A 13,898-nucleotide genomic window follows, 5' to 3' on the forward strand; every position below is an offset into this window, starting at 1 on the left:
TAGAACTTACTACTGTAAGACTCGTGATTCTTCTCCGCTGACCGCTTGGATGCACACACATACTGGCACAAATCATTAAGAGCAATTTTAGGGTCATACAGTGTATCCACATAAAGTGTTTTGTTGGTTTGGGTTTTGGGGGCATGCAGTTGGCCTGCTCTTTACTTGGGTCCCTGGGAGGGTGTTGGTTTCTCCAGCAGCAGAGGTTGGCCGTGCTGGCGTGTGGCTTGCCTCTACTCACTTTGCATCCCTCCCTTTCTGCCTGTTGGTGAATGGTGTCTTTCCTGATGTTTCTATTTGGGTCCTGGGACTCTGGTGCTTCAGCTCAGTTCTGCTTTTTTGTGCAGCATTCTACTATCCTGACTTAACCGGACCCATTATTTCTACTCTTAAACACCTGATATCCCTGTTGGGCTCTTTTTTTTTTTTTTTTTTTTTTTTTTTTTTTTTTAGGTGTTTTGATAAACTGAATTGAGGTAAGGCAATAATGACTCAATACCTTAGAATAACTTAGAATTCATTTTAAAATGTGCCTTAATCCAATTGGTGATTTAATTGTCTGTCTGAAGTTAGAAAAATGGATGGAGAAAGAAGTGGGTTTGGGGCACAAATTTTCAAGTATCTTCTATGTATCATGCCTCTATGCCTAAGACCATTTCAGGGCTTAGCTTGAGCCAATCTCTGTCACATTGAGGGATCCTCAAGGCACTCTGCCTGTTTGTGCCCTGTGATGCATGGTTACCTATTTGTACCGAATGGCTGGCTTCCTCATAGTGCCTGTAAAGCCAGGGCATGCTTTGCCACACGTTCCTAGAGTCGTGGCGATAATCTGCAGAGGTTCCTAGAATAACCACCAACTCCAGTGCCACAGCTCCCATAACCTCCCGGGGGTGGCAGATGTCCAGGAACAGGCAGCCAGGGTTCTGCACGTGTTGCGGTTGGCATCTGCTTCTGAGTCTGAGGCTGGGCGAGAGGTCTTCTCCTTCCTTCTCTCCCAGAGCCTGGACTTCCCTGGAATGTCCCCCAGCTCATCTTGCAGAACGGTTGTGCCATGAAGTTTCTTGCTTTATTTACATTTTGCAGCTGATGAAACTCCTAGCCCATTCCTGATGCTTTTTGTCCTCCCTGCTTTATCCTTTTTCTAGGTGGAATATATAATTGCTGAGTGTCTATGTTCGAAACGGTGGGAGGTCTGCAGTCGTACCTGGTTCACCTCATTTCCTCAAGAAATGTTACAGTTAAGCCATGAGCCATCAGTTTGGCAGAAATCTATGGACTAATAAGTGAAAAGCCACATCTGAAGTTATACCACAGCCTGCGTGGTTGGGTCACTTGTAGATAGTCTGTTAAGAAGAGATCATGAAGCTAAATGTCTTTACTGTCTTTAAGCAAAGAGCTCAGAGCCTCTATATTTTATAGCCTTCTATATTTTATAACCTTCTCAGACATGAAATCATTTTCAAGTATTTCATTTCCATCAACTCTTATCCTGTGTTAAGAAAGAATTAAAATTTGCTCTGTAATCATGTTGTTTAGAGTTCACATGGGTTTTCTTCACATGAAAAATTAAATACAAATAGTTTTGTTTTTTTTTTTTTTCTCTTTGTCCTGTGGCAGGTGTGCACATGATGTCATTTCTTGTGCTTAACTGAGCAGGTCTTTAAGAAGTGGCCTCAAAAAATGCAGTTACTTTCTCCCCACCAGGGGGCAGTGGGGTTTTCATCAAAACAACCCCAGGCATGGGAATAACATGCTTTTCATTTCTTAAAAAATAATTTTTAAAAAACAAAATATTTTTTAACACTGATGGAGAACTATTATTTAACACCACAGTTTAAGCAAATCAATACAGATAGTACATTTTCAAAAGAAAGCAAAAACCTAGTCACAATTAATACTTACTCACTGAACAGATTTCTTTCACCTTGATCTTCATTCTCCCTTTGCAATTAGATGGCTTCTAATACACCAGAAGTCATTGTTTTCAAATCTAGCCTTTTCCACGGGATTTCCAAGTAAAGGGAGTTTCAAGTTGAAGGTCAGACTTCTCTTTAAGACCTTTCCTTCGACCTCTGGCACTGCAGGCTTTCCTCTGCCTTAGCCATTGTGTGTGAAGTTCACCCTTCCATGTAAAGAAGAGTTACTTGAAAGACTTCTCACTCCTTTATTTTCTGCCTTCCTTTCTTCCTGCCTACCTTTGTTTTTTTTCCTTTCTTCCTTGTTCCCTTTCTTCTTATTATTTTTTTCACTTTTTTTTTTTTTTTTCTGTTCCACTGTCTTCTTTCTTTCTTACTAGAGGAAAAAGAGAAGTGCTCTAAAATGTCTTTAGACTCTTAACTGACAAACCTGTGTGTGTCCCCATACTGGAAGGCCAGCCGCTCAGGTCACCTTAAGCAATGCACCTTTCACGCAGCAGGGAACTGGGACTGCTTGAGATGTGAGTGCTGTGGTTCCCTGCACGACTGCTCCCTCCCACGAGACCCTGCTCTTCCTCCCAAATCTGACCTTTCTCAGGGAGATTACATCTTCTTCTGACTTAGACCCATGACTTCAGCCTGATTTTGTTTTTTATCTTTTTCCATAAAAATCGAAAACTCATACCCAAATATCTCAATTCACATCTTTATCTTAGTATCCCATCACATTCTCAAATGTTATGCTAAAACTGGACTCAGGTCTGTTTCCTTTGCTTTTCATTTTTGCCATCCATATGAGCCTATTCCATCCACGTGTGTGTGAGTGGAACTCCCCTCTACTCATTCACAGTGACCCCTGGAGTCTTCTCAGTCACCTCCACTTTTGTACATCTGCAGACTAGCTACCACTTTCTTTGAAATCTACCTTCTATTTGTGGCCCAAGTCTTGGACTCTAGTAAGACAGCCTTAGTTCTAAGGCCATGTGAATTATCTCTGGCAACATTGCTGAAATGTTCTGGAATTCATTTCAGGTGGAAAGAAACACTCGCTTTCTCCTTTCGTTCAACTTGCTAATTTTTATATTTATATTCTTATTTTTTCTTCCTTTGCATCTGATGTACAGTACTGATTTTATTTTTCTCTATATGGCAGGAAATATTCCCAGTACCCTTGGTTACCTGTGCTCCCTGTTGCTGCCCTTCACACAGTCTGTCTCTTCCAATGCACCAGCTAAGATGGTCTTTCTAGAAATGGAAAGCCCAGTTTCTTAGCTTCACAGACCTTTCCAGCCATCGCCTTCTTCATCCTCTTTTCCTGGGCTCCAGAAGGATCCCTGTCCCTAAGCATCCTCTTCTCTCCAGTTCTAGCTGTTCATTGCCCCCTCACATCTCTTGCTTGCTTTCATCATGCTGTTTATTGAAGTGTTGCAATTGCTGGTTTACTTGTCTCTTCTCTGCTCCTTGGGGAGGCCCTCAGGTTTTCCCCTTGGGATTCCCAGGGCCTGTCCTATTGGTGACTCACACCAGAGCAGGTTCATAATGCCATCTCCATTGCTGTGTTTCTCAGAAACAATTACTGACCTAACAAATCTAAAGATCACAGATATAATGATACTAGAGAATATGTTTTGGTCCCATTTTATTGTGAGTGGAGGATACATGTTGAATGATTCCAGGTCTTCTGATGCTAGTGTTTCTGCACAGCCTGGGGAATCAAAAGGCTAGATGGAAGTGTAGTTTACTAATCTCAAGGAGGAGTATGGGGTGCCAGCTGGCGGCTCTTGTGGGGAAGTATGTGCCTCCTCTCCTTGGTGTCCTGGATGACCTGGAGCAGGGGTGACCAAGGCCACACCTCCTGTGCCCGCAGCCCACCCTCCTGCCTTGGCTGTGCTCCGGTCTGTGGCTTGCCTGGAACCAGCCCCTCCATGTGTCCTGTCAGCTTCGTTGCTGTCACCAGCTTCTCTGGATGATTTCCATGACTGGCTTGATTTTCCTTTCAATCACTGTTGGTGATGCGCTCATTTAATTTCTGTTTAAATTTTGTGTGTCTCTCTTTCTCTCCCCGGCTTGTTCCTTGTCTGTCCACGCTGTCCTGCTGACTCTGTCTTCGCTGCTCATTCCCTGCCGCCTCTAGCATCCATCAGGTGCAAGCTGCGGACCTGAGGCGAGTGTCTGCTCCCCCCGGCTCCTTCTCCATGTGAGTACAGTGCCGTTCCGTTTTTACATTTTGTTCCCAACCTTTCCAGCTCCTCAGGGTCATACCACCCGCGGCATCCTTTCCCTTCACAGGTCTGCTGCTCTGCTGAGGACGTCTCCTCCCCACAATTGCGGTCTGGCCCCCTTCTTGGATTTGAAATGGAAGCTTTGATCCCCTTCACGCTCTCCGTCTCCATCCTTTAGGATTAGCGGTTTTGTTTGGGTTGCATGGGGTCCTATAGCATCCCATCCTAAGCACTGTTTTTTTGGAAAGCAGACAATGCCATTAGACCTTTCCATTGCCTGGGGGTCAGGGCGGAGTTGAAGGGAGTGCCCATAGCCCTGGTTTATGGATGGATCCCCTAATGTTATGTGTGGAGGTTGAATGTATGTACGGGAATATTTCTGACTATAATGAAGGGTCAGTGACCCCAAGCTGTCACTGGTTAGCAAAATGTATTCGTAGACACATTTAGTAGTTTGTGCTTAATGTACTCCAGGATATATATATATATTTTTTCTGTCAAAACCAACCAAAGGAAAGGAAGATATGTGTTTTAGGATTTCACGTCAGGATCTTTTGGTACTGCTTCTTCTGTCTTTCCTCCTTTCTTTTCTCCACCTCATACATACTTGTCTAGCATTATGAATGTTTCAGATGCTTTACATACATAACCTAACTTAACAACAACACTATGCCAAATGTGATTCCATCATCTCTGTTGTAGGTACAAGGAATCTGATGTACAGAATGGTTAAGCAACTTGCTCAAGGTCACAAAGTCAATAACTCAGACTAGGATTCAAACTCAGGCAATCTAGATTCAAAATTCCTGCTCTTAAACACTTAGAGTCTTCTGCTTTTCATTGATGAGGGTTCTCAAGGCCCACTGGAATGATTACTTTCCAAAGATTTCTTCCTTAATCTTACCATCAGAATGAATTACACCCTCACCGGATCTCACTATTGATGACTCTGTTATAGTTCTTGAGGTTTCACTTGGTTTTAATCCCAGGAGCTATGTGTATATTCCACACTTGACATGTCTATTTCAGATCACTGGCAGTACCTTCTTAGGAATTTGGTGTTGCCAATCTTGTTTGCAGGTCTAACACAAAGTGTTCTGAAACCCCAAAATGATTGGTTGCTGGAATGAATGAAAGAAGAATATATTGGTGGTATTGAAAACCAATTCCTAATGTTTAGTTATATGATCTTGTTTTCAATCCTAGTCTTATATGCCTTTATTAAAAAGGAGAAATAATTACTCTGCATTTGCTCACTGTCAGAAGCTGTTACATACTGTAGGTCTAATATAGTGGTGAACACCCGAAGCACTACTTCTTGGGGCTTAAAATGGAGCAGTTGGAAATCAATAGGACAATGACATTTAATTTCTAATTTGAAGGTTATTACTGGGGCAGATTCTACTTTCTGTGTTCAGTGAACTTGAGTTGGAGGAGTGAGTGGCTCACACTGATCATTATTGTCAGTGGTTCAAGCGACAGATAGCAAAGAAGTGATAATGTCAGCAACAGAAATGCGTGTGGCCCTCGTTATGTTTCTATCACTGGTCGGGTTTAGGTTCCATTTACTTGTCTGTCCTGTCTCTTCAAGGGCTGCTCATTTCCCCTTCAGCAGTGTGCGCTGCGGTAGGTGAACTGCCATGCTAGGCTCCGTGGGCTGCAGCAGGCACTGTGGGGGCAGCTTTGAAACTTGAATATGAATCAGACAATGTTTCATATCTATATGTCACATATATTAAATGCTACATGTCATAGATTTTCCGATAAAAACATTTATGTAATAAAACTGATAAAACGTGTAATAAAAATTTATTAAATCTGGGTGTTATTTTAAAAATCAGATAACAGAATCTTGTCTAAGGAGCAAGGAGTATGGAGAAAGGGCAGGTATATCAGTGTGCATCACTTCTTTTTATGTTACAGCCATGATAGCTTAGCTTCGATCCACTCAGACTGTTATTTGCTGTTTTCAGACATACTTAAAAGTCATGTTAACATTGCTTTGGTCCTCATGAAAGTCAGGAGCCCCGCTATCATGCACTGAGATTCTCTGATTATTTTGACTGTCAGATTGACCATTCTAAGTTCAGAGCAACTCGTTTTTGTTTTTTATTTTAATAGATGATCTTTTCTTTCAGAGACGCCTCTTTTTCTGCTGCTCCCAAAGCAAACATTGCCTTCTTGAAGCAGCTTGAATTAATCCTTCTTAAAGTAATCTTTTCTCACTAGCTCTCTGGTGACTTTTCTGGGAGAGGGAAAATGCACGGAGGTGACAGTGTAATGCATGGATTGCAACATACCACTTATGTCTGTGTCCCTGACAAATTTCAGTTTTATACTTAGAAGAATTCTGAATTTTTTTTTGTTGTCATCACATATGACCACACATAAGTTGATTAATTTCATAATGGCTCATTACTAGTGTCACTTAATGAGTTAACAAATTCTTCAAAATTAAGAGGTTTCCTGGTAATGTCTTCCTTGAAGAACAAAGACACACAACTAATTTCATTAATCACCAATAGTCCCACTAAATGCTCCAACTACTAGCTCCTCTTTAGCAAATGCCAGAGAGTATGAAATTACAGAATGTTCCTTTCTTGAGTTCTTTCACCCTTTAGTAGCTCCCTTTCATTAGGTTCCATTTCCCTCCTGCTTTTCCCCCCAGCAAAATGAAACCATGTGACCCATTTATACTTAATTCATTTTTTTTTTTCATCTTTCAAAGAACACTGAGTGCTTATTTCAGATACCAGATACTCAGTGGGATGTTGAAGCTACAGAGATCAGAAAGCTAAGGTTTCTTCCCTGGGGAAGTAAGCACACCAGGAACAGACCTAACTGAGTTGCCTGCCATATGATTACAATAAAATGTGGCAAGTGTCCCAGGACAGATACTGGTTGTTCTTCCATGTGACTGACTTTTTATTGAGTATTTATTATGTTTGCTTTTATTTTCTAACATTTAAAGTTTCTGGTACTTTCTGGTTTTCTGGGGCTTTGGTTATATCTGACTGCTGCAGTGTTCCATCAAGGGTGTTCATGTCCAGTGACAAGCGGTGATATGACCAAAAGGGAAAGAGACGCAGTGGAGCTGGATCATACCCTCCGGGCATCACAGCTCCTGTGATCTGGAAGGAGACCTCTTTTTCTGGCTAGTAGTCATTTTAGGCACCTGAAGCCACTTGCCATGGCTGTTCCCACTGCTGTCAGGATAGCAAAATGACCCGAGTACAGGGGTGAGAAAATAATGGAAAGATGACAGACAGGTTCTCCCCCGTTTCTCTCAGCATCCAGAGAAGCCCATTCTGGAACTCAAGTCGGCACCCAGAACTCTCTCTCCCTGCACACAGGGCCACCTGGAGCCCAGCCAGGGTTTACTGGGAGAGGGGTGGGGCTCTCAGCAGCAGTGTGATGCTATTTTAAATTCAGATCTTCTTACCCAGCCTACAGCTGTCACTTACTTTTCAAAGTTCTCATGTGACAGCTTCATGAAGTCTGACCAGGTTTCAGAGCTGCCCTAATGGGGGATAAAGCATGGTACAAGTGTCCCCAATGCAGCTGGGTCTGGAGCATCTCCATTGCCTTTTAAGCCCAGGTCCACCATCCATATTCATCCTTCTTACCCACTACAGTGACTCAGCCAGTGCCGGAGCCAAACTCAGCAAACCAACTCTGCCGAGGTCAGTGGGCTGTGAATGACCACGAATGTGTTCAGTGCACCAGGCCATCTTGCCCAGCAGTTATGACTTAAACAAAAACAAGATGCACCCTAATGCCAAATCATGTGGGTTTGCTCATTACCTTGGGGAAGGCAAAGTGAGATACAGATCCATGAGAAAAGTGTGAATTGTCACATTTGACTACCAGCTTCATATGATTCAACATTCCAAAATTGCTTTCGATAAATGAAGGTATCTTGGTCAAGGATGAAAGAAAATTGATTTTTATTCCAAGAGGAAAGGGTGTTTTACTCAAAGAAAAGGAAATATTTTCTTAAAGCTTCTGTCTTGGGTTGAGTTTAAGAATTTTATTTGTTGAAAAACTCCAAATACAGAACAGAGAACCTTCAATCTTCCTGATTGAAGAAAACAAACCAGCACAGATGGGTTGCCATTTGCATGCCTCTGGCCAGGGAAGTAATCTAGCAGATCCTTTGAACTGATTTCTAAAATTCTTAATTCTCTTTTCCATTCAGTCACATCAGAGTTTTTGTACTAACATTTTCTTACATTTGTGTAGGATGTTATGAAAGGTCTATTTCTCTTGTTTATTGAGTACTGGGCAGTTCAATTAGAAAATGAAACTGGATCTACATTATGCAGAACACTTTTTCTTTTCCTTCCTTCTCTGTGTAAATTCTACTCTATCACTCCCTGGACTCTGTCAGGAGTAGAAAAACCCTGCCAAAGTAGAGATGTACCTGTGTGCCTTTGTAAGTCATGAGGCTTCCTCTAAAGTAGCTGAGACATCCAACACTCATGGTTTGGCTCAATGAGTTAAACTATTGGTGTTTAAACTATCCCAACCTTTGTAAAATTTTAGGATAAATGGCTTTTAAGGGCCCTGTGACCTGGAAGTTTTCTGTGTAACTGAGACAGAAAATTGTCCGGGCTCTAATATATGGATTATAATTTAGAGATCATCATTTCTGTTTCCAAAAAACAGTTTTGAGGGTTCTGAAAACCAGTTTTGAGGATTCCAAAAGGGCTAAGCCCTCCAGATATCATAATTAGGTTTGTTGTTCATGCTTTGTGTGTGTGTGTGTGTGTGTGTGTGTGTGTGTGGTGCTGGGGATTGAACCCAGGGCCTTGTGCATGTGAGGCTAGCACTCTACCAACTGAGCTATATCCCTAACCCAATGCTTTTGTTTTTATTATTGCATTCCTGGGCATTAATTTCTGAGTGGTAGGATTATAGATATTTTTTCACGAATTTCTGTATTTTCTGATTGATTTTAACAAATACACGTTATTCCTATAAAAGAAAAAATGTAAAATTTCACATATTTAAAAAACAGAAGAGAATTATTCTGCTCATAGAATTAAAGGAAATGCTTGAGTTCAAGGTCAGACTGCAGAGTGAAAGAGTTAGTTTCAGACTGTCTGGAAAGCAAAGCTATTTGTTCTTCAAATTTCTGAGTGAAAGAATCTGGGTAAGCATGCTGATTCTCTCCTCTTCTTTCTTCTCTCCAGACTCCCTCTCATCTGGGTTATCTTCCTAGTGACTTCCGCCGTCCACAGTGTCCTGACTTAGGTGTATCATAATGCCATCTTTTCCTCTTCTTTTGCCGTTCTTCTCTGCTAGTTTCATAAAACAGCACTGAGTGAAAAATTCCAAAGGAAAGGAAGTAATGGCCTCTTGGGTTTCTTCTCATGCTGGTTTTCCAACTAGATCCCAGATGCAACTAGGATAATAGACTTTTTCTACCACATTTTCTGCATGTGTTCCCAAGATCTCCCTTTTTCTGCTGGGGCTTCCTCTCACTCAGAGAGATTTCATAACCTAAGGAAAAGGGGAAGCTGGTGTAGAGCACAGGTCTCTGATTGAAGCATCTCCTCTTATTCTGTAACCCTACCTTCCCCATGGTAACTTCCTCCAAGCATCTCCTCTTATTCTGTAACCCTACCTTCCCCATGGTAACTTCCTCCTATTTCTTTAGCATCTGAGGGAAACTTGCATCTGTCTGTGTAACACTAACTCTATATTACCCTTTGCATTTCAGTTTTAAAAATATTTTTAAAAAATGGTCATTTGATTGTTGGGATACTCCTCAGCTTTGAAGTTGTTATGGTAAAATTCAGACTCCTGTGAAAATTTGCTTCAAAGGGATCCAAGAGGTGAAGTAGGTAAGATGTGTCATGGGACAAAGAGGGCCATCTATGGTTCTGAGAACCGAGCAGGAGGCCAGGCCCCCTGATGCCGAGGGAAACTTGGCTAATGTCTCTCCTTGCTGACTGCTAGAACTCAAGTGAACTTTTAATTTAGACAGGGAGGTAATATGCACCTGTGTTCTGCCAAACATCTTGCAATGTGATCAATGTAACAACTTAATAGCTATGTTAGGTAGCAAATTGTATTATTGCCATTCTGTAGATGAGAACACTGAGAATGAGCAAGGGAGAAACTTGCTTGCCAACATACTCTACATAAAGCCAGAATTAAAATCCAGGGCTCTCTGCTTTGAAGATAGCATTGCAGGCATTGAACTCCATGGTATTTTCCTGTGTGTGTGTGTGTGTGTGTGTGTGTGTGTGTGATTTATGTATTTTAATCAAATCATACTATGTAAAACGTTTTAAGAAAATGTGAAATGGGACAAACTTAGAATTCAATTTTGAGTATTTCAAATGTGTGCATCTTTGGTGTTACAGGTTTGCAGTTCAAGTGTTGTTATAAGAAAAAAAATTCAAAGAGACACCCAGTTAAAAATAAATTCTTGCATAGCTAAAGAATTTGGAAAATCTTTTAGAATCCTTAGTTGCAGTGTTTAGTTCGAAATAGGTTTATCAGGAAGGGTCATTCCTGCATCTACCTGTGTTCTTCTGCAAGCCAAGACCACACAGCTCAGCATTCGGTACACTTACGTGAGGGCACGATACATTAAGGACTCCCTCACAATTTAAAATTTATCTCTGTTGCTTTTATAATTTATGTTTACAGATGAATTATTCATGTCTGTGTAGGTGTAGGAAGTCTTCTGACTGGGCACTTTTTGTAGAGTAAAAGGTCACTTCAGAAGTGAAGTAAGTATTTACAGCTGGTTTGTGGCTGGAGTGTATGGGGCACAGGGGTCAATGCAGAAGTAGATTCAGGGGTAAGGTCGAGAGTTTGGAGGCAGGTTTTGGTATAGTACACGGTCCAGGTGAATTGAGTGGGAAAAAGGAGGGAGGGATTCATGCATATTTTTAAACAAAAATATAGCTTAAGAAATAAGCTTAAAAATATAAGCATAATTTGACTCTAAATATAAAATTAGTTCAATAAATACAAAAGTCATTTTTTTCTACATACTATGACTTTCAGAAGGAAAGAGGAAATTATGGTTCAAATATCCCAAACAGGGATATGGAGCTCATAGAGATTTCTAAGCCAGCTTGGAATTCTGGAAAGTGAAAAATTACATTCCCTCGTTCTTCCTTTATGTTTCTTTTTGATAAACACTTGTAGGATTAGAACAAAAGGGGCTAGCACTCTTCACACCTCTTTTTAATAGTCATTTGTGCGTTCGCTGGGATTGCCAACACAAAGTGCCATAGACTTGGTGGCTTAAATGATGGAAGATTGCTTTGTTGAGGTTTTGGAGGCTGGAAGCCTGGGATCTAGGTGTGGAGGTTGGTTCCTGCCGCTGTCTCGTGGCTTGCAGCCAGCCTGCCCATCCACCTATTTTCATTCCTCCATGCATGTCTGTCCAAATTCCTTCTTCTTAAAAGGACACCCCTCTTATTTCATGAGGCTCCACTAATGATTCCATTTTAACTCAGTTCCCTCATTAAAGACCTATCTGCGCGTGGAGTCCCAACAGTCTGATACCCAAGGGCCAGGACTTCATCCTATCAGTTTAGGGAAACACAGCTCAGCACATAACAGCATCATTCTAAATATACTTCGCCCTGCAGAATTTTGATTATTTTTCTTTTTGTGTCACCAACAGTTGTAGGATTGAACTTTGTGTATAGTACTTGTATCGCCAGTTTAATTTTTTTTTTTTTAAATTGAAGGATGCAAGAAGAACTGAAGGAAATCACCCTTTTATTTACAGCAGATTTTCAGTATTAATTATATGGGGCACAGCATATAATTGAGATGCTCTACCCTAAATTTATTTTTTGCAAAATGAGGTAGGTGAACAATATGTACTTTAAATTTGAATTTGAATCTGTATTCCTAAGGCATTATCATAAGAAAGGCAACTGCAGAAACACATATAGACTCTAAATAGAAAAAGAAAGAATTTCACTTGTCATTGTGAATAAAAAACTTACTTGCAAACTGACTCTCCACCGAAGGAGAAAAAAATCTTTAGATTGTTATTAATGGCTTTACTGTTTTCAGGGAGAAAATAGAAACATTTCAATATTTATTGCAGTATTGTAATAATAACTGATTTTATCTTCTGACATAGAATCAGAAGAACATCAATAACAGAAGTCTAGATGTTTGTTTTGAGTGTTTCAAAAACGTGTTCATATGGGATTGCTTGGCTGAGGTGGTAATGAACTCTGAGGTGTATTTCATTTGTGGGAAAGGTTCAATTTAATTATACCAATTCAATTGAGTTTTCCTAGCCTGTCAGAACACCCTGAAACACTTACATAAAATGAAGAGAGAGCACATTTTTAAAGGCAAGAAAAAGAAATACTTGTTGATGCTACATTTAATTAGTCTCTAGAAATCATCATCACATTTTATGTCAGAAAATGAATTCTAAAAATGAATTCAGCAAATTCCCAAGTTATGGCTAAGGCATTTGACGAAAACGAAAATGCTTGTTGGAAGAAAACAAATGGAACAAAAACCCTAAAACTTTATGTAACAAAGGCCTGTAGTTTTATTTTTATTTTATTTTTATTTACTGCTCTCAGGAGAGGTGGCTAATGTCCTTTAATTGGGACCTAAATATATCTCTTGGCCTGATGCTGTTTTGTCACCCAGCGAAGTAAAAGAATTAAACATGTTTCCTGGAGGAAAGTTTCTTGACTTCAAATCCTTAAGACAGGGACATTGGTAGAGATTCCATCTGTTTTAATGTGGCAGATGAGAGGAGAGAAAAACGGGACAAGCCAAAGGACCCCAAATGATGGTCAATTCTATTATGACATTTCCAAGAAGACCCCTAGAGTTTTCCTCTCTCATTCTTTTCCTGTTAATGTTGCTCGCAAAAAAAAAAAAAAAATCTAACTAGTTATTTTGTGTCTGTCTCCTCCTCATTCACTGTAACATGTTAGTCTACCTCTGGAAGCACATTCCAGGGAACTTTTTGTCCCTCAGGTTTACTATCAAATTTTACAAAAATTCATCTTTGTTGGTTAGTAACCGCATTAATAAAATTGTGTGACTTTTACAAGTTGTACTCCAGAAAGACATTTTTATTCTGTCAATTCTTACACAGTCAACCAGAATGACTCTAAAAATAAGAGCAGTTTATAAAGTTCTCATTCATCCAGTCAGGGAGTTGAGGAGGGTTAATTTCACTGAGTCTGGCAGGAGAGCCAGGGCTCTCTCCATTTTTTTTTCCTCTTGGATTTCTGATAAGGAAACGCGGGTTGACAGGATGCATCTGTGTGACCAGTAGGGGACTTGGGTTTCTGCCAGCTGTAGGATCCTGAACAGTGTTGTGATGCCGGGTTTTCTCTCCAGACCCCAGTGTAGCTCCCCACTGAATGCTCCCCTGAGCATTCAGGACCTTGGCAAACATTTGACAACTGGAAGAAAAGAGTCAAAAAAGTATTAGTTTCCAAGTGGTTAAGAAAAGACAAATTTTCAAATAATCTCATTTCTTACACCAGATTTAGGAAAGTATGTGAATCCATTAATGAAATATTTCATGTGGAAAGCTAAAAGTACTTAAGGAAATTCTTTTTAGGTAATACTATTTATCATTAGGCCAATGTTTACTTTTACTTTTCTTCATAGAGAATAAAACATGGAGTCTTCAGAGCAAGTCTGTTTCTGGGAATGTAGATCTCCTCCCACACAATTTTCAGAGTAGCTTTTCAATAGAAACATATATTACAGTGTATGTATTCCACCTTTTCCC

The 13,898-nt window shown here is 40.4% G+C and overlaps 1 protein-coding gene across 2 annotated transcripts in view; it reads left to right on the forward strand.

Moving 5' to 3' along the window:
- Dgki (diacylglycerol kinase iota) overlaps positions 1–13,898 on the forward strand; it is a 428,083-nt gene that overhangs the window by 281,483 nt on the left and 132,702 nt on the right. The window lies entirely within an intron of this gene.

The sequence above is a fragment of the Sciurus carolinensis genome, chromosome 8 (assembly GCF_902686445.1).
Source record: "Sciurus carolinensis chromosome 8, mSciCar1.2, whole genome shotgun sequence".
NCBI lineage: Eukaryota > Metazoa > Chordata > Mammalia > Rodentia > Sciuridae > Sciurus > Sciurus carolinensis.